General features: G+C 45.5%; 1 pseudogene; it reads left to right on the top strand.

Moving 5' to 3' along the window:
• Nucleotides 1-10,066: 10,066 nt before the first annotated feature.
• LOC148119888 (Nuclear RNase P) lies at nt 10,067-10,309 on the top strand (annotated as a pseudogene).
• The last annotated feature ends 10,001 nt before the right edge of the window (nt 10,310-20,310 follow it).

The following is a 20,310-nucleotide window of genomic DNA, read 5'->3' as shown; positions in this document are numbered from 1 at the left end:
AGGACATACTGTGTTACTCTCCAGTGACTCCGAATGGCATGTAGCCCGTGTCATGTGAGGATGTATAGGGGGCAGTATGTCCAGGCAGTGTGTCTGCAGGCAAAGGGCAGGCAACAGGTAATGCCCTGGACTTTGGTGCCAGATTGGAGGGGCTCCAGTTTGCTGGGTCAATCCTCTCGTGTTCTGGAGACTCAGGTCTGCTCAGACAGCTGCAGGGGGTGGTGGAGTTTCTCACATTCCCTGTCCTTTAGTGACGCCGTCTGAACAAAGACAGACCCCCCCCCCACACACACCCACACACAGTCATTCACAGAAATAAAAGCAAAAATAGATAGAAATTTTTATGGTTTTATGTAGAATTTGTTAGTTAAAAAAGGAAAGTGCTAATAGTGACAATACAGTAGGAGAACTGATTCTTTAGATATCAGCATGCTCATTCTTAAGACAGCTATGCAGTGTAGCATGAATTTAGGAAGGGATGTGTTGAACAGTGACGGAGTAGAGTACAGAATCACATCAGAGTAACTTGGTCACTGCAATGTAGACGCTTAGGAAAATGGGTTATTTGATTTGTTACACTACAAAAAGGGATTATTCAAAATTTACAGGTTAAATCAATGTCTTATTCCAAATTAAAAATTAAATGTGTAATGCAAAAATTACATGTAAGACATATATAATATACTAATATATTGGAAAAGCGAAAGGCATTGTGACTTCTAGGCAGGATGCCACCCATCCCTTTAGCCTGAAACAACACAGAATCTCAAGGAGGATAGTGACATCAAAGACATCTATTTGCCAAAGCAGATCATAAAACAAGTCAGAGAATACTCCCCCGACAAGGAGAAGGTATCTGTGTAGCTAAGACTGAAAAAGGACTAGCCTCCTGAATGTTTGGAGTAGATGTCAGACGACATGGCAACGGCCATCAAAGAAACAGTCAAAACCCTGATGTTGAGTGTTATTTAATATTATTGATGTTGGGCATAGAGGCCTCCAGGAGTGCTCGTTTACTTCTGCTGGGCATGGGAAATAGCCTCAGCCATTTCAGCACTTTGAAAAACAACGTGTGCTCCCTCTCAACATAAGAAAACTCCAGGCTGGCTAGAATGAATTTTAGAATAATTGCTGTTTTTCTGGAGAATGAAGATGGCGTTTGAGGTTCTAATGCATTGGGCTGGCTTGTCCCTGAAGCTGTGACAGACATTCAAGCATTCCTCTGACTACACAGATTTTATACATGCCTTCGTATGTGTGATCAAGATCACAGTGAGACCCAACCTCTTATTGGACCAGAACTGGCACCATTTCTTTCACTTTCTTCCTTCTATTTATTCGATCCAATCCTTCCCTATACTCTCTCAGCTTCTCCCATTCAAATTCTATCTCTGTCTCTCTGTCTCTACTCTCTCTCTCTCTCTCTCTCTCTCTCTCTCTCTCTCTCTCTCACACACACACACACACAATTCTTAAATACGTAAATATAACCTCTGAGTCTGAATATAACGTGTTCAGTCAAACTGTTACTTGTATGTATGTTTTCAGGGCTGACAGTTTGGTATTGGACAACCAATTTGACGTGCTCTTCTCTGGGAAGACTGTTTCTCCCTTCATCAGCACTTCTTAGCGGCATGTAGTTCTTTGTCTAGGGTTGAAGCCTCGAGGGATTTTGGTGTTGTCCTTGTTCAGATCATATCTAGGCAACCGTGTCAGTGGGACTTCATGGGTGTGGCTTCTGTGACATTTCTAGGAGACACCATCTCACTGCCAATTTCCTCCTTCTCTGCCTTTCCCAGGCTCTCCGCCCTCCCTTCTGCAATGACCCCTAAGCCTTAGACACAGGAGCTGTGCTGTAGACCTATCCCCGGGGACAGGGCTTCACAACTCTGTCCTTTGATTGCTGGTGGTTTGCCACGATTCCATTCGATTGCAAAGAGACATTTCTTTGGTGAGGGCTAAAGACTACACTCATCTGTGGACATAAGGGAAATATTTAGAATTAGGAATTATGCTGGTTTAGTTAAGTGGTGGTTGTAGGTTCTCCTCAAAGACCCATGAATGAGTGGAATCACTAACTGTGGTTCTAATACTAGGCTTGGTTTATCTCCTATTAAATGGGCCTCACATCCAATCAGAGAGTTGTTGGCATGTGTGCCATTTCTGTTCCCTTAAGGTTAGGGTGTCATGCTGGCCATCATTGTGGGTCACATGGCTCAGAGCCAGGAAGGGCTGTTCTGATTCCCTCATTTGAAGCTTATGTGACACCTTTGGGAGTGAGTCCTTGACGGAGGCTTTTGGGTCAGCTCCAGCTCAGCTCCTCTGGGTTCTGTGATCACAGCACATGGATTCTTCAGCAACAGAGATTTACCTTTCACTTCTGGGGGACAACTAACTACAGCCTATAATATTTTGGGAGTCTGTTGGACAACCTTGACCAATGGCTTAATAACAGGTTTCTCATGCCTGGTAAAGTTTTTGTTAGACAGCCTATGGCTTTGGCAGGGAGCATTGTCAGTTCAGATGGGAAAATTTCATTTAAACTATGCATGTGTATGTATGCAAAAACTTATATGTATTATAGGTAGTTTTTAGGGAGACAGGTGTATATATATATATATATATATATATATATATATATATATATATATATATATACCTTCTCTATTTATCTCCTTTCCCAGTTCCTAATTAAGACTCCCTTGTTTCCCCATTCCTCCCTTCATATTACTTGTACCCTGGTATCCTCTCTCTATTGCTCCTCCCCCACTTTCAAATGTACCAAACCTTTGCCTACAATCTAGTGTACATGTGTTCCCTGTACACTTGCTTTATGTCCGCCCCCCAAACGTGCAAGACGTTTTCCTGTGTATAATAAGGAACAAATAATCCCTTGAGTTTTTAAATGTCTTTATTTCATTCTGAGGACTGAGTGTTGGACAAGTGGGCCATCACTGGGCCCCGCCCCTCCAACCCAGCTATGCGAGTATCCACAGTTAGGAAATATTCATCTATCATTTATGTAGTGGGTAGAATATGAATTAAGAAAATGACAAAGCTTGTTTCCTGCGTCCAAGAATCAGACTGTTACTCAGGAGATGAGAACACAAATAGATGGTCCTTGAGAGGCCCATGAAGGTCACTAAATTGATCTTCAGGGTCTAATGAGAAGAACGGTGGGAGTCAAGGCCAGGGAGATGGCTTAGCAGGTAAAGGATTTGCCACAGAAGCATGAACACTCATGGGTCCCCGGCACTCATGCAAATGCTGAATTAAATGCAACTGCCATGCTCAGGAGGCAGAGACAGGGGTCTCCAGGGCACACTTGACTACCACATTTGCCCACATACATGCAAACATGCATATGCACATGAAGACATACCACACACATACACATGCAAAAGAGACCAGTGATTATATAAAACAATGTGTAAAAGCAGGGCGTGCAGGGTAAGCCATACCCCAGTGTGCCTCTGTTTTCACTCAGGCACACTCGTGTGAAGTGTTAGTAGATTTTTTAATCTGTGTGTTGTAGAACAGAGAAGCTGGGATGGCATGGGGAGAGTGAAGGATGGCATGGGAGAGTGAAATGTTCCTTGTAATTCACCTTGAAGGCTTCGTTAGCATGCATGGAGCGTTCATTCTGCATCAGGTGTTGCCTTTCACGCTGTGTGTGTAATAGCCATTACCCCCACCCCCCACCCAGATATGATATCCTACAAAATACCCCCACCTTATAGACATTAAAAAGACATAAAAAGAGAAGTCACACCAACAAGAGTAGAATCAAAATTTAAACGCAAACCATGTATGGAATTCCCCCCTTGCTCCCCGAGATGAAGTGTTATATAGCTCAGGCTGGTATCACACTGACTGTTAACCTGAGCTTGACTGTGAGCTTCCGATTCCCCTGCCTCCACCCCTGGAGTGCTGGGTAACAAGCATGCACCACCATGCCCTTTTATACAGCGCTGATGGCTGAATCCAGAGCCTCATGGATGCTAGCTGACTTTGTTATTGACTGAGCTTCACGCCCAACCACCACACAATCCTGGATTTCATATTCTTAACCTTTATGTTATTGAGAAATTTGTCTAACTTGAGAGCAGTGGGTCTAAAATGCTGGAGGTACTGAGTCTGACTATAAATGAAGCCTATATCAAAGAGTCTTAAGGAGCCAAACCTCCTTAAGGAGGGGGCATCTGGGTCATAAATAATGAGAAGGACCCAAGACTTGAAGATCTGAAGACAGAATTCTCCAGGAAGAACGATAAAAGTTCCCACAGCAGAAAGAGAGCTGAAGTTTTGAGGGTACCTGGGATGGTTATGAGCTTTCTATAAAGGAATTTAAATTTAATTATTTTTTTAAATCTGTCTCTATGTGTGTGAAATGGTGGCCTGGAGGGCAGGTGTATGGAGGTCAAAGGACAAACTCAGGTGTGGTCTGCCTGGAGACAGAATTCCTCTAGTTTTGCTCCCCTGGGGGATTTTCCTATCTCCACCTCCCATCTCCTCTCAAGAAGCTGAGCCTGCAGTTTTGTGGGACAGTTTGCATATTTACACGGATTCTGAGAAATTACACGTGGATGCTTATGCTGGGGTGGCAAAGGCCTTCACCACTGAGCCATCTCCCCAGCTGGGAATACGAACAGGAAACACAGAACTCTGGCTAACGAACTTGTCCCTTCTTTACTCCAGAAGGAAGGATGACAAGACCAACCTTACACGGTCACAGTTTGCACAGCTCCGTCGACTTGCCTGTTTCTGTTTTACGCACTCATGTCACTAGTAATGAACGCGTCCGAGCACTTAATTGATCAGGGACCGCAAAACCAACACAACACACATGCCATTTAGATCCACCGCGTCTATCATACAAGGTGTCAGTTATCTTCGTTTTGTAGGTGGGAACTGACAGTCTCGCAGGCTAAATAATATTCCCAAGGTCAAAGCATCTATTGTGAGTGAGAAGACAGTTCAACTCCGTTTTTCTTTCTAGCCCATGCTCGGTTACCAGCCACGAACTCACTCACCCAGGCAGGCAGGATGCAGCACCTCTTCCTGATATGGGCTCGTCCTCACAAACACACTGAGCTAGTTTATTTCTGAGGTTGCGATAAACACCACCACAGAGAGCAATTTAGAGAGAAAAACGATCCATTTGGTTTCCACTTCCGGGTCACACTCTATCACTGAAGGAAGTCAGGGCAGGAACTCAAGTGAGAGCTTGAAGCAGAAATCTGGGGGAATGCTGCAAGTTAGCTTTCTTCCGGCTCATGTTCAGCTGGTTTTCTTTGACAGCCCAGGACCTCCTGCTTAGGGACAGCGCTGCCCACAACGAGCCTGAGCCCTTCTCCATTAACTGATAATCAAGACAATTCTCCATACTAATAGCATCACACCAATCTGATGTGCGCTAGTCTCAATCTAACCAAAGCCTTTTCGTTCTGCTGACTCTAGGCTATGTCAAATGGATAATTCAAGCCAGCGAGGATACAGACACCATGTCAAATATTTCCTAGAAGTCCAGGAGTGCGATGGTGGTAAGGCTGTGGTGATGATGACGGACGAGAGACGTGGAGAGATGGGAGCATGCTCCTGCTCTCAGGGGTCTAAACGCTCTGGGTAAAAGCACAGCTACTCAGTGCTCATCGACTGTGCAAACTTGGCCTGAGCGAATCAAGAATCAAGCTGATTGCAAACTTGGTGTGTAACCGAGAAAATAAAGACATCGTTTCCTGACTGATTTGGACTAAGAAAAGATGTATTTACTTGCAGTTTATTATGCGGAATGTGACAGGCACACATTTGTGCTTTTTATTGAATGATGATGACTTACTCCATACAGGAATCGGTGCAATTTGTAATGCAGATTATGTTTTTTAGACAGAATTGAAAAAAAAAGGGTGCAAATACACTGGTGGCTGTCACGTGACTGGCCCCGCACTTCTCAGAAAGTGGCTGGAGCGTGGGTGGGGACGACAAATATATACCCTTGAGGCACAAATGTGATTTCTAAAGAAGATGATTCTGGGCAGCTTCCAATTCAGTCAGGCGGATTTAGACAGAAGAAATCCATGGCTAAGAAAAGCTAAGGAGCCGAAAATAGCAGGAATTGGAGCACATCACTCCCATTAACTGCTGAGGCACCTCCAGACAGAGCAAGAAGAAGCCTGCCTAAAACTAGGATGTGGCTCGCGGGGGTCCGTGATGAGTCTCTGCGAGACTCCTGGAGGCAATCAGAGGAGCACCTGCCCCCCTCCCCTCACTGGCTTATTTTCTGAGTAATGAGTTTAGTGACCTTAGCAGCTTCCAGGCACCCAGCCAGATTTCATCGTGTGACTCATTTGTGCAATCCCTTCAGGAGGCAGACTTGGGCTTTCCACTCCACGTGCATTTGTGAATTTACAAGTGGGTAGGATTCGGTTTTCCTTCCAGATCATCAACCACCATCTATGTTTCCCCTAATAGATGCATGCATCAAACTCCCACGTCCCTTTTATATGATGACGTATCATGTCAGCGGACTTTGGAGCTAAGCTCCTCCTTAGGTGTGGTCACGAAGGAGTGTTCATTCATGCTAACGTGACTTCAGCTGCTCCTGAGTCACAGTAGCAGGAATGTGTGACCAAAGATGCTGCCACGCAGAGACTGGGAAATAAGTGGGAACACTTCTGATCTCAAGAATTTCTTTGTCTTGGTGGGAGGAAGGCAAAGCTGGTCATGGTATGATTTTCAAATCACATTCCGGTTCCGGTTTTCTCATTATTTCAAGTTGGACCCTGGGTAGTTGGCTTACCAGAAATCTTGTGTGTTTTTTTGGGGGGGTGGCTAAAGAAGTCACAGTTTCCCTATGGGGGATTTTGTAGTATTCACCTGCTACAAAGGCAGGTATGTGTCTTGTGAGAAAGCAAGCACCATGCCCTTGTCTAAGGAAAGTTCAGCTTCTCAGCCATGTCTAAACTTGTCACAGACCTTGTAAAGCCTGGGTACAGTGTCAAGGGGCAGGGCAGATTGGGCAAAGCTATGCATGAGTGATTTATGTTATCAAGATTCAAGGCAGCCCAGAAAGTTAGTGACTGTTGTCAACCAGCCGAACTCTAGAATGACCAAGGAAACAAACACCTGGGCATATATCTAGGTGAAGTAGAAATACTCACTCTAGGTAGGTGCAGCCCCATCCAATGGACTAGGGTCTGGGACTATGCAAAAAAAAAAAAAAAGAGAGAAAGGTGAGCACATGTACACATCTTTTTCCTGACTTTGGCCCGAGGGCATGTCTATAGAGTGGATATGTGTATGTGTCTATTATTAATGAATGCAGGAGGGCCCAGCTCAGTCAGGGCAGCACCACCCCTAAGGAGTAGATTCTGGGCGGTGTAGGAAAGCTTGCTAAACATGATCCAGAGAGGAAGTCACCTCTGTGACTAGCTGCCTCCAGCTCCTGCCTCAAGGGCTTCCCTGTCATGACGGATTATATCCCCTGAAGCCGTGAGCTGAAATACACTCTCCTTCATTAACTCACTTCTGCAGGTATTTGTCATGGCAACAAGGGACATAATCAGTAGAGCAGCCGACCAGCACCGTGGTCTAAAGCAGCCAGGCAGAAAGACGCTGTTTAGGTAGCCATGATGGTTAATCTTCATTGTGAACGTGACGAGATTTAGAATCATCTAGGAGACTGGTGAGGGTGTACACACACTCCTGAGGACAGTTGTGAGGGTGTGGGCAGTTCCGTGCCTGGTGGCTGGGGCCTGGACTGAATGAAACAGGAAATGGAGGCAGCCAGCAGAGCTGGAATTCTGTCTTTTCTTCCAGTGACTTGAGGTGACCCGCCATGTCCTTCCCATCACAGCAGGCTGAACTCATTGCAACTGTGAGCAAAATGAACCCCCCTCTAGTTTGGGGGTACTTGACTACAGTGAAATAACAGCTAACACACTGGAAGATCATGCGTTTACTGGGTTCTCCTTTTCCATTTTTTTCTTTTACCAAAAAGGCTTGCAAGTAAAAATCAGTGCCCAAGGAGGAGGATGGAGAAGCTTCTGATGTCCCTATTGTTCCTAGCGATGTCCTTGTGGCCTCAGAAATGGGTATTTCGATGTGGTTATGTCCAGTCAAGGGCACTGATTTGGTTTGGTTTTATTTTCCCAGTAGCATATGCCACATCAGTCAGGAATCAGTACAAATAAATAGAAATTACCCTATGGCATCCCCACTCTCCCCTCTCTGTCACCGTGTATCCTCGGATCTTCTAGGACCAACTTTGAGAGTAGGAGGGGGGAAGAAAAGAATAGAAAGGACAGGTTCCTCCTTGACCTCATAGGGAGGTCAGCTGACATGGGGATCATTTCTAGGCTCCTTTGGAACCAAAGACAGCTTGGACAAACTCTTCTGGAGCCTGAACTAGTTTCTGCCAGGCCTTTGCTGGACACGTTCCACACAGTCAAGGTAGCTTTGGGAATAACAATCGTTATTGAGATTGGAAGTCAGAAATGAGGTCTTCACTGCTTCCTTCTAAGGGTCGGGAGGGAGGGATCGACTGGGAGTCTTTGAGGTTCTTTGACTTACTGAGAATAGCTTTGAACTCTGCTTCAACACCACACGATGCTTGTTCCATGCACATGAGTCTGCATCCAAATTCTTCTTTTCCGGAAGGATCCTAGCAGTGTTGAACTAGGGTTCATTCTAATGTCATTCTAACTTGATGCCATCTGCAAAGAGCCATGCTGACCCCTTGCCAAGCAAGGTCACATTGTGAGCTATTGGATATTTGGACTTTAACATACTTTTCTGGGGTCCTGTCCATCCTCTTAACCATGTTCAAGGTCTTCTGCAGCGCTTGCACTTGTGTATATGCAACCCTGCATATGGCTCATGTGTAGGGAGCCACCTGGAGGCACAGGTGGTCCTGCAGTTTGGAGGTATACAAGTCCATACCTGGCTTAGCCACGTGGGGCTGAGCACCCTTGCCTGCACATGCGCAGAACAGCAGAATGGCATTAACCAATCAGGACAGCATTCAAGCCTCTCCACCATTTAAAAGCAGCTGCCTCTGGGCTCTACTTCGTCTCTCTAAGCTTTCTCTTGTCCCTGCACTCTCTCTTCCCTTCCCCCAATTTTCCTCAACCGAATGTTCCGAATAAAGACGTGATAGAGAAGGAATTCTCGTTTTTAGTGGCGTTCATTCCTGCTGGTCAGGAAGCGCGTCGCAACTGGTGCTGAAAGCCCGGGAAGGAGCTGAAATCAGACATCGGACAGAGAGCCGTGAATTTCAGAACTCTGCCACGTGGAGCGGTGAGTGACGTCAGTTAAATCCTCCAGAAAGGGGAGGAAAAAGAATGGAAAAAGTATAGGCCTAAAAAGAAAAGAAAATAGAAAGAATCAAAGTTAAGGTATCTGAAAGAAGGTACTAGAAGTAACGGGGAAGAAAAAAAAACCCTCAAGTTCAGTGCAGGTGGAGCTGAGAAAAAGCGAGGTTTACGGTTGGGAGATCCGCAGCTTCCTCCGTCCCAACTCGCTGTTAGAGACTCGGGGCAAGAGTCTCGTAGGGAGGCGGGCTTGATCGTGTTTGACGACTGCCTTTCCTGTTCTTAAAGAGCCACAGAGCTTTTGGAGGTGATTTTCGCCTAATTTTGATAAGAGAGCTCAGTCTCTGGCTCTCACGTACAGAAAACTTTAATTTTGATTGAGGAAATGGGCTGGCGCGGTGGCGCACGCCTGTAGTCCCAGCTACTCAGGAGGGAGACGCAGAACTGCGAGTGCTAACTCGTTCGGGAGGCGTGGCCATGCTAACCAGTTGCTGGTGGGGAGTTTGCTGGAGTCCGCAGAGGTCTACGAAAATCCAGGTCGCTGTGGCGACATGGGCGGGCTAAAGTCCGTGTGACATCAGAGGCTATGTGTCCCAGCCTTCTGGCGGGGCTGTGGTTTTCGGAGGACTTTTTCAGCACCTGAGCAGACTTGCCCTGACTGAGGCGGAAGCTGCCTGGTGAGCAGCAACGCCGCTAAAGACCTAAAGACGGAGAGGGACCAAACTCTGAACCGCGTTTCCGTAGCAACATGGGCGGGCGGAGGAAGCTCATCGGCGGGGCCACGTGCTGAGTGCTCGTCACTCCCCGGCCCCTGGGAAGGTCTGAGACTGGGGCCCCCCGCGGCCCTAACCGGGCCCTCCGCACGCGGGCAGACCGGGCAGGAGAGGCCCCCCCCACGGGTGGGCGGATGTCCCCCCTCGCCGGAGCTTGGAAAAGACTCACGGCCAGCGGTGCGAGTTCAATGGCTGAGGTGAGGCAGGGTGCACAGTTCGCAGGTACAGGATAAACGGCGAGCCCGCGCACGGCCCGGGGCGGGGCCATGCCTTTGTTTGGCGCGCCACAATGGGCCACAATGGGCCGTGCCTCAGCAGCGGCCGCCAAAAATTCAGTCAGATAAAAACATTTGTCGCCAAAAATTCAGTTAGATAAAAACATTTATCCCCCAAAAAATGCACATCGTCCCTCCTTCAGCAGGAAGTACTCAGATCGATTTTTGTCGACGCCCATTTTCCCTCAAAGAACTGGTCATAATTATCATAATAAAGGCGCGTCAACCTGGTTACCGTATCCTAGGTAACAAAGGCGGACCTATTGCCTCAAGCAACAGGTAGAATAAGTAATGCTACCTAGAGGTTTTTTTTTCGCATTTGAAAAGGGCCTGGAGAGATGGCTCAGAGGTTAAGAGCACTGCCTGCTCTTCCAAAGGCCCTGAGTTCAATTCCCAGTGACAACTGCTTTGGTTTTAGACATAAGGGGGGACTACCAGTGACAGCTTCCCCCAGAGAAAGGATTTCTCTTGCATTCTTTACACTTAATTTCTAATTCAAAATTTTGCTGGAAAAACAACAGCAGACAGAGACGCTATGTTTGAAATCAATTCCATCTAATTCTAAGGCCTGCTTTAATGGCACAGGCAAACAAGATTTGCTCTTTGGAGCAGAGACATGCAAGTCTCTAAGTTCAAAACCAGCCTACTTCCAGTACTAATTGTGCTGAATTTTTACACTGAGTTTTTAATACTCTTAAATGTTAATTTGGGAGGAGAGTTTTGTTTATGTTTTTCTAGGAATGCTGACATACATCTGGGTGGCAGCAAGACCGACCAGAGAAATGAAGGATACTGCTGTGGAAGATTCATGCGGAGGCAGCAGAGATGACCTTCTGGGCGGTGTCAAGAGCAACTGTTTCACACCATCAACTTGAGCAGCACCCTGTGCAACCTCTTATCTCTTAACAATTTTCTGACTGACTCTATTTTGCCTTTTCCTTCCTTAGGAATGGGTGGGAGCAGAGATATTCTTGGCATGCTGTGTCTAGGTGGAAGTGCTGTATGTCTTTGATTTGTGTGCTACCTGCTAGCCCAAGTGAGGTGGGACAAGGTCTTTATGACACAGGCCTTGGCAGCCTTGGAATGTGTATCCTCACCCCAGGTTTGGCTCTCAGCTTCAAAAGAGCTCATAGGCAATTAGCCATGCATAGCCTTAGCACCCTCTAGGGACCAGATAGTCCCACGGCATAGAGGAAGGTATGCATAGGCGGAGGGTGTACAGACACAGCCCTAGCACTCCCAGGGTAGTTGTCCCATTGCACGGGAAGGGTGTGTCTTGTTTTTCTTTTCTTTAATCGGTCCACACATCATGAGGTGGGGACCAGATTGGAAAATAGTTTTGCCTTATTGCTTTTATTTACAATAGAAGGGGGAGATGTAGGGAGCCACCTGGAGGCACAGGTGGTCCTGCAGTTTGGAGGTATACAAGTCCATAACTGGCTTAGCCACGTGGGGCTGAGCACCCTTGCCTGCACATGCGCAGAACAGCAGAATGGCATTAACCAATCAGGACAGCATTCAAGCCTCTCCACCGTTTAAAAGCAGCTGCCTCTGGGCTCTACTTCGTCTCTCTAAGCTTTCTCTTGTCCCTGCACTCTCTCTTCCCTTCCCCCAATTTTCCTCAACCGAATGTTCCGAATAAAGACGTGATAGAGAAGGAATTCTCGTTTTTAGTGGCATTCATTCCTGCTGGTCAGGAAGCGCGTCGCACTCATGTACTTTCCAAATCTCTGACTACTGTTAATATCTCTGGGATGACATTGTGGCTACATTTATGCATTTTCAGATAGGTAAATACAAGGAGAATGTTCCCTGTACCTGGTTTTTCCCTTCTCCATTCTTTTCCTTTAAGACACAAGTCAGGTCTGAGGCTACTATTTGGCACAATTTTGTGCTCCAAAGTCCTTATAAGAAAGGTTGTATTGCTCAGGTGATACTTACTCCAAAGACCCACAGTAGCTGGCAGGCCTTGAAGACAGTCTCTCCCTCACTGCCTCCCAAATTCCTGTGATTTCCTCAGGCGGAACCATGCCCTAGAGCACAGTCTGTTTTCAAAGTCTTACTCTTCTTGCTTCTTCCTACCTAGTCCTGGAATAACATTTGTGTGTGACTACACTCAGAAAAACATGAAAACTCTAATCCTGCATTATCATAAGGAACTCTGAAAGCCAGTGTCCTCTTTCCCTCCAGATGTGGCCCACACATCAGTCTACCCTCTTGTTCCCTCTGTGCTTGTGTGCCCAGATCAGAATTTACTTTCTTCATTTTAAGTTTGCACATTAAGTGCCTTTTCTTTTCTTTCCTTTCCTTTTCTTCTTTTTATCTTGTGACCATCAGGGCTTATGTCTGTCCCCTTCTACAGACTGAAGTATAGACAGACACTTAAGGGAGTACATAGGGTTGGAAACGATGTGGGTGGGGTCCAAAGCTGTGGTTTATAATTCCGAAGTCACCCTTCGTTCCAGGGTTCTAGCAGTCCAGGGCTGTAAAGTGCGCTTCTAGTTTTGCTACACTCTGTGTGACTAATTGGCGGTATCTGTAGCTGCTGCGGGACAAACTTACCTCTGAGTCTACCCCGCTGCAGTCTCCAGGGTCTGCATAAGACAACAGGTTAGCTCAGCGGGCCTGTCTCTGCCTTTCACTGTGGAAGCCAAGGCTCCACTTTCTGGAAACTTTTGCTTGGAGACTTTAGTCTTCCTAATGCTGAGACCCTTCCACACAGCTCCTCACGTTATGGTGACCACCCCCACCCCACCGTAAAATTATTTTCACTTTTGCTCCATAACTGTCATCTTGCTACTTAATAGTAGCATCTTGAATCATAGTGTAAATATCTGATATGCAGGATAGCCAACATGAGACTCCTGACTCCTGAAGGGGTTGGAACCCACAGATTGAGAACCACCACTTTGGTTAGTAGTAGAGACTTTATAATATTGCTCTCTCACACCCCCCGCCACTCTTTCATAAGAGTCAACCCTGAATTGTGCTTCTCTGGGGAGAAATGCTGCCCCCACTTCCACTGATTGGCCTCTTTTTAAGTCACAACACTGATCCCACTACATCTCTCTTGGGTCTCTTTCTTTCTCATTATTTCATGGAAGAGCAAAGCAGATGACTGGACCCCTACACTTTGCTCATGAAATGGTGAATTTTCATGTCAGTTCTTTGTATGAGAGTTTTACAGACTCGATGATTTTAAGACCTAGCTATATCTGGTGGTTTGACTCTCTCTCTCTCTCTCTCTCTCTCTCTCTCTCTCTCTCTTTCTTTATTTGTTTTTTGGGTTTTTTTTTGAGACAGAGTTTCTCTGCAACTTTTTGAGCCTGTCTTGAAACTTGCTCTGTTGGCCAGGCTGGCCTTGAGCTCACAGAGATCCACCTGCCTCTGCCTCCCAGGTGCTGGGATTAAAGGCATGCAACACCACCACCTGGTTGAAATGGCTCTCTTAAACTAGTTCTCCAGTGGGGGGTGCTGTCTGGGTAGGCTTAGAAAGTGCAGCTTTCTTGGAAGAAGTATTTTACTGGGGGTGACTTTGAGAATTTACAATATCATCTCACTTTCATTTTATCTCGGTTTCGTGTTTGCCTCTGAGGTGTGACTTTTCAGCTGGGGCCATGCCTCCCTCAGCTGTTATGACCTTTCTTCCTGAAACCATAAGCTAAAGTCAGCTCTTCCGACCATAAGGTGCTTTTGTTACAGCAGCAAAAAGTAACTGGTACTGTAGATGGCAAGAGGGATGAGCAGGTCATAGAAGGACAGAGCAAAAGAAAGCATACAAAAAAAATATACATTATGGTCCTTGCTTCCAAGCAAGACTACTGTACAGGCCATGTAAGAGAGATGTAACATATCTGTACAATTAAGTTAGTCCTTAATTGTACAGATATGTTACATCTGTGGAAGTAACTGTGAGGGTGGAAGGAATCAAAGGAGCTAGATAATAGCAGACCTTGAGGTTTTGAGAATGGTCATCACTATCAACATCATCACCATCACCAACATCATCACCATTATCATTATCACCATCATCATCATCACCACCACCACCACTACCAGCACCATCATCATCATCATCATTGAAACCAGATATTAGAAATTGGGCTTTGAATGATGAGCGGACCTTCATGACCATACAGTGAATGGAGTGAGAGGGGAGGTGAGAACTCCAACATAGTGAGAAAAACAAGAATCCCTCTTTCTATCTGTATTACTCCACAAGGCTGGTTTAACACTCACAAAACAGAGTGTTGTTTCAGTGTAAGGAACGCAGGACAGCAGGGACATGTACCAAGGAATAGAAATCACTGAGTCTATGAGGAGAAATCTCCTCATGAAGCTGTAGGGAAGAGTTTTCTGGTGCTGGCATGGAGTGGAATTGGTGGTGGTGGGGGAACCCTAAAGCAGAAGAGACTACAACATCACTTTTCTCCTGGCATGCATAGACATGGGTTAGAGGAACTGAGGAAGAGGAAGAATTAAACAGGCTTCCAAACTGCTAACTGCGAACTACGGAAGGATGCTTCTACATGGACAGAGGGAAGGGGGTAGACGATGGCTTTGCTTTCCCTGCAACCAAATTGGAAACAACTAGACGGCGATGGAAGATGAAGACTTAGAGACAGTAGAGAGCATGCATTTCCAGATTTTGGATACACTGACAATGTTACTGGATATCAAAGTTCAGGCTCTGGTAGCTGTAGTGAGCTAGGCTTGGTCGCTCATCCTCAGTAGGCCACACAGATGAGTAATAGTGAAAAGAAGAGAAGGGGGATTCAGTCAGTGTGGGCACACTGGGAAGAGACACAGATAAAGATGTGGAGAGACCCCCTTCCCCCGACCCCATGCCAGTGCCTTTTCAAGTTACTAATATGAGGTTCAAGTTGTAAAAGTCAAGAAGTTCATAGACATAAGCAGTCCTGTTCCCAGTGTGGCCCTGCCACTACTGACTCCTTGTTCCCTCCGAAGGTGACTCCCTCCTCTGGCTGGCACCAGGGCTTCGTTCCCTTTTTCCTCTTTTCTTCTTTATTGATGCAACATGAGATTCCTGGGGAGACTCCAACTGCATGGGATCCATTGTTTGAAGAGTCTAATGGCTAAAGGGAGGTGCTCAAATGCCTTAAAGAACATCTTTGTCTTGCCATAGGACTATAGCAATGGATACTGGGGGAAACCAAGAGATGCAAACCTTATGACTCAGATGCACAAGGACTCTGACCTGATGGCTGGAGGGAGATCCTCAAGGTGAGTTCTAGCTCATTGCCCCTTGCCCACCACAAGCAAATAACACAGTGGCTGACGAGCTAATCACCCATTTGATATCTTTGTAAGGGTATAAATGCCCTGCAAACAGACCAGTTCACACAGCTTTAGTAGTGGGTGATTTTAACTAGAAGTAGAACAGATCTTTTTCCTTTTTCTTATAAAGAAAACATTTAATTGAGGTGGCTCCCTTACAGTTTCAAAGGTAGAGTCAATTGTCATCATGGCTGAGAGCATGGAAGCAAGTGACCAGATATGATGCTGGAACTGAGAGTCCTTAGATTTTGACTCAGAGGCAACAGGAAGTCAATGGACACACTGGAAATGATACTGGAAATAAGAAACCTCATATCCTAACCCCCCAGTGACACACTTCCTCTAACAAGGCCATCTCCACTCCAAAACAGCCACACCTCCTCCTACTGCCACTCCCAGTGAGACTACTGGGGGCCAACTACATTCAGACTGCCACAGTGGTATAGCTAAGTCCTGAGGTGGATGGATTCCCAAGGATCTAGGGAGCTGCCACATTGATTTCCAAAGTTGCTATACAAGTTTGAAATCCCAGCAACAGTGGAGGAATGTTCCCTTTTTTTCACACCCTTGCCCGCATGAGCAGTCACTTATGTTTCTGATCCTAGCCATTCTGAGAGGTGTAAGATGAATTTTTTTTTTAAATTACAAACTGTTGGGCCTCTTGCTCAGGCTTTATTGCTAACTAGCTCCTACTTGTAAATGAACCCATTCCTATTAATCTACGAATTTCCACATGACTCATGACTTTACCTGTGGTCTAGTACATCTTCTTACTCTAAGGGCTAGCTGGACTCTGCCCTTCTATCTCCCTGTATTTTCTTTCTTTTTTAACTGTTTTTTATTGAGCTCTACATTTTTCTCTACTTCCCTCCCTGAATCTCCCCTCCCCTTCAATCCTCTCCCAAGGTCTCCATGCTCCCAATTTACTCAGGAGATCTCGTCTTTTCCTACTTCCCATGTAGATTAGATCCATGTATGACTCTCTCAGAATCCTCATTGTTGGGAGTATATCAGATCTTAACCCCGATGAAGAACATGAACAAAAAGAATATCATATACAACAATGAAGAAACACAGTTCCCAACCAACACCAACAGGGAGGCAAGAATGCTCCCTCGCACTCCTCGGCATCCTACTAGAGGGTTGGAATTGCAATGAAATAAGTAGAAGAAACAAGCGACACCACAATTTGGAGTAAAGAAATAAAACTGTTCATTTTCACAGATGACAATTATCTATGTGAGAAGTGCAAAAAAAAAGTCCCAGTAAAGTTGCAGGATACAGAGGTACCACATGAGGTTCCACCACTTCCCTACCTTCTTTCCAATAGTAGATGAGTTGAATTCAAAATAAAAACCAGAGGATAATTTCCATCTGCTCCCTAGACAATAAACCACTTAGATGTAAACCTAACAGAACCTATGCACTATTTTCAAGAAGGAAGCGGCAGAGCGCTAATGAACAAAATCAAGCTGAGCACTCCATGCTTGTGGGAGAGTCGATATTATTAACATGTCAGTCCTGAAAAAGAAGTCAACTCTTTCCAATTTGATCAGTAGAGTCAATTCAGATAAACCACTTCTAATGTTTTCATGGCAAAGCAGCAAACTCAGGATAGCCAATATAGTATTTAAAGATGAAAACAAAATTGGGTAATGGGGGGGGTGTTGAGATATACATGAGGGGGTGAGAGTACTTGTTATGAAAGCAAGAGGATCTTAGTTCAAATCCCCGGCAACTGTGTAAAAAGTCTGGTAATATGGTAAGGGTTAGGATGTGTGTATCCTAGGAACGTGATGGACAGTCAGATTAGCTAAAAACAGCAAGTCTGGGTTCAGGGAGAGACCTTGCCTCAAAAAATAAGGTGGAGAGAGAGCAATTGTGGTAAACACCTGACATCTTCCTCTGGGCACTGATGGCACAAGCATGCTCTCTCTCTCTCGCTCTCTCTCTCTCTCTCTCTCTCTCTCTCTCTCTCTCTCTCTCACACACACACACACACACACACACGGAATAACTTTATGCTTGACAGTATCAATTTGAAGATTTACAAAAAGGTTACAGTAATCAATACAGTATGGTATTGGCAAACAAACAGATCAATGTAACTGAGCATATATTCCATAAGTAGAACTACAGAATGAAAGTTAATGATCTTTGAAAAGGAGCAAAGATTATATACTGGGAGGGGAACTTTCAGGACTGGGTGCTCAACAGTCAGAATTCCCACACAAAATGTGGTTTGAGATCCGTTCTATGTCCTCTATAAATATTAATGAGAATGAACCACAGGCCTAAACATGAAGCACAGAACTAAGAAACTAGAAGGTAAAACAGAAGAAAATTCAGATAATTGTGGGTTTAGTGATAACATCTACATTATCGAAAGGGCAACCCATGGCAAAGGTGTTGATGAGTCATACATCATCAGAACTGAGAGTTCTGCTCTGAAAGGCTCTGTGAAGAGAACTGAAAGACAACACACAGGGGAGGTACAATATTTGTAAAGGGCATATTGAGAAGCACTATTGCCCAAAACGTATAAAGAACACTTAAACTCAAAATAAGAAAATGAAGACTCTAATTGAAAAGTGAGCCAAAGACATTAACAAACTCCTCATCAGAGAATGATCTGAGTTCAATCCCCGGGACCCACCTGGTGGAAGGAGAGTCAACTCTCACAAATTGTTCCCTGATACACACACACACACACACACACACACACACACACACACACACACGATAGAGAGAGAGAGAGAGAGAGAGAGAGAGAGAGAGAGAGAGAGAAAGAGAGAGAGAATAAGTATACAAGTTCTACATCATATGTAATTATGTCATTAGGGAAACAAAATGACAGGGAGATACAACTATGCACACCAATAGGAATGGCTAAAATCCAGAATACTGACAACAATAAATGTTGGCAAAGGTACAGAACTCAAGAGTTCTTCCACATGGCTGGTGATGACACTACATGGTACAGGGACTTTAGAGGGCAGTTGACTGATTTCTCACATAACCAAATGCATCCCCATCATACAATGCAACAATTACTTGTCACGCACCCAAGGAGGTTAAGATTTCACACCCACACCAATAACTTGAACAGAGATGCTTAGGGGATTGACCCAGGATGGGCGCAAATGCAATGAAATTGAGGTGCCCTTTGTTAGGAGAATGAACAAACCCTAGTCTGTTAAGTCTAGAATGTTGTTCAGCACTACAAAGAAATGAGATGTCAAGGCCCCAAAAGACTCTGCTGGCACCCAGCTGTGCCCTCATATGGGGAAGGAGCTGATTTGAACCAATTGCAAACTGTGGTACTCCAATTCCGTGGCATTCCGGGAAGGTGAAAATATGAGTGCTAAAGAGATCATTGATTTCCAGGAGTTTAGGGAAGGGGACAGTGGACAGGCCGAGCAGGGACGACTGTAGGATGATGTGATGGTGAACGCTGACTGACAGCTTGATGGAGCTAGAGTCACCAAAGAGATAACTTCTGGGCTTGCTTGCAAGGGATTTTCCAGTTAGGCTAACTGAGGTGGGAAGACACACCCTAGCTCCACACATCCCCATTCTGTGGGCTGGGATAACAGACCGAGTAAAAAGGAGAGAGTGGATTGACCAGCCGCATTCACCCCTCTGGTTTCCAGATGGTGGACACAGTGTGACCAGCTGCCCCAAAGTCCTGTCACTGAGGCTTCCTCAAACTGTGAGGCAAGCCAGACCTTTTTCCTGTTAGTGACTTTTGCCAAGTGTCTTGTGGCAGCAAGGAGACAAGTGACCGACCCTAAGGGTGGGAGTCCTTTTGACACAATGGCAGTGACTCTGCGCCACGCCCTCACACATTTGTGCAAACTCACAGGAGACTGGCGTCTAGTAAAAGTCCCAGGGTCAAGGATGGAGCATGAGAGGTCAGTTTTCTCTCTGACGAGGAAGTTAGCAATAGAGAAGGCTGTGCATATGCGGGAGAAGGGGCTGTATGGGAAATCTCCATAAATTCCCAACGTTGTTGTGAACCAACAACTGCTTTCAAAAAAGTCTTTTTAAAGTGTGCTATCTTTATGTTTTTAAATTCTGTTTCTTAAGCGGGGTTCTAAGTGGAAGATCTCCAGGAGGGAAGCTGCAATCCTTAATTCATTCATATCCAGCCACACCACAGCCCGGGTTCCTTCCTACATTAGCTCATCGTCATCTGGGAGAAGCAGAAAATACTTTAGACATAACAGCTGACCTGGCTTCCCGCCCTATTTCATAGTTCATTTTCAAGCCAGAAGTTTTTAGGTTTTGTTAAGTGTGTGTGTGTGTGTGTGTGTGTGTGTGTGTGTGTGTGTGTGTTCCTGTACATGTGTGGCTATACATGTGCATGTAGAAGTTGGAAGACAACCTCAAGCGTCATTTCTTGTTGCCCTCAAACTTGATGAGTAAGCTAGGCTGGCTGATCAGCGAGCCCCAGGGAGTCCCTGTGACTCGGCTTTCACAGTTCTGGGATTACAGACCACGTCTTTTGCAAGGGGTCTGGGGATCAAACTCAAGCCCCTGTATTTGCACAGTGAACATTTTGTCCACCGAGCCCTGTCTCCCACTCCTTAAACTGATAGTAACATTAATAAATATATACAAATGATTTATTTATTTCAGTGTGTGTGTGTG

Source organism: Myodes glareolus, chromosome 14, assembly GCF_982192425.1.
Source record: "Myodes glareolus chromosome 14, mMyoGla1.1, whole genome shotgun sequence".
Lineage (NCBI taxonomy): Eukaryota > Metazoa > Chordata > Mammalia > Rodentia > Cricetidae > Myodes > Myodes glareolus.
The sequence above is the reverse complement of the archived record's forward strand: the minus strand, read 5'-3'. Positions and strand labels throughout refer to the sequence as shown.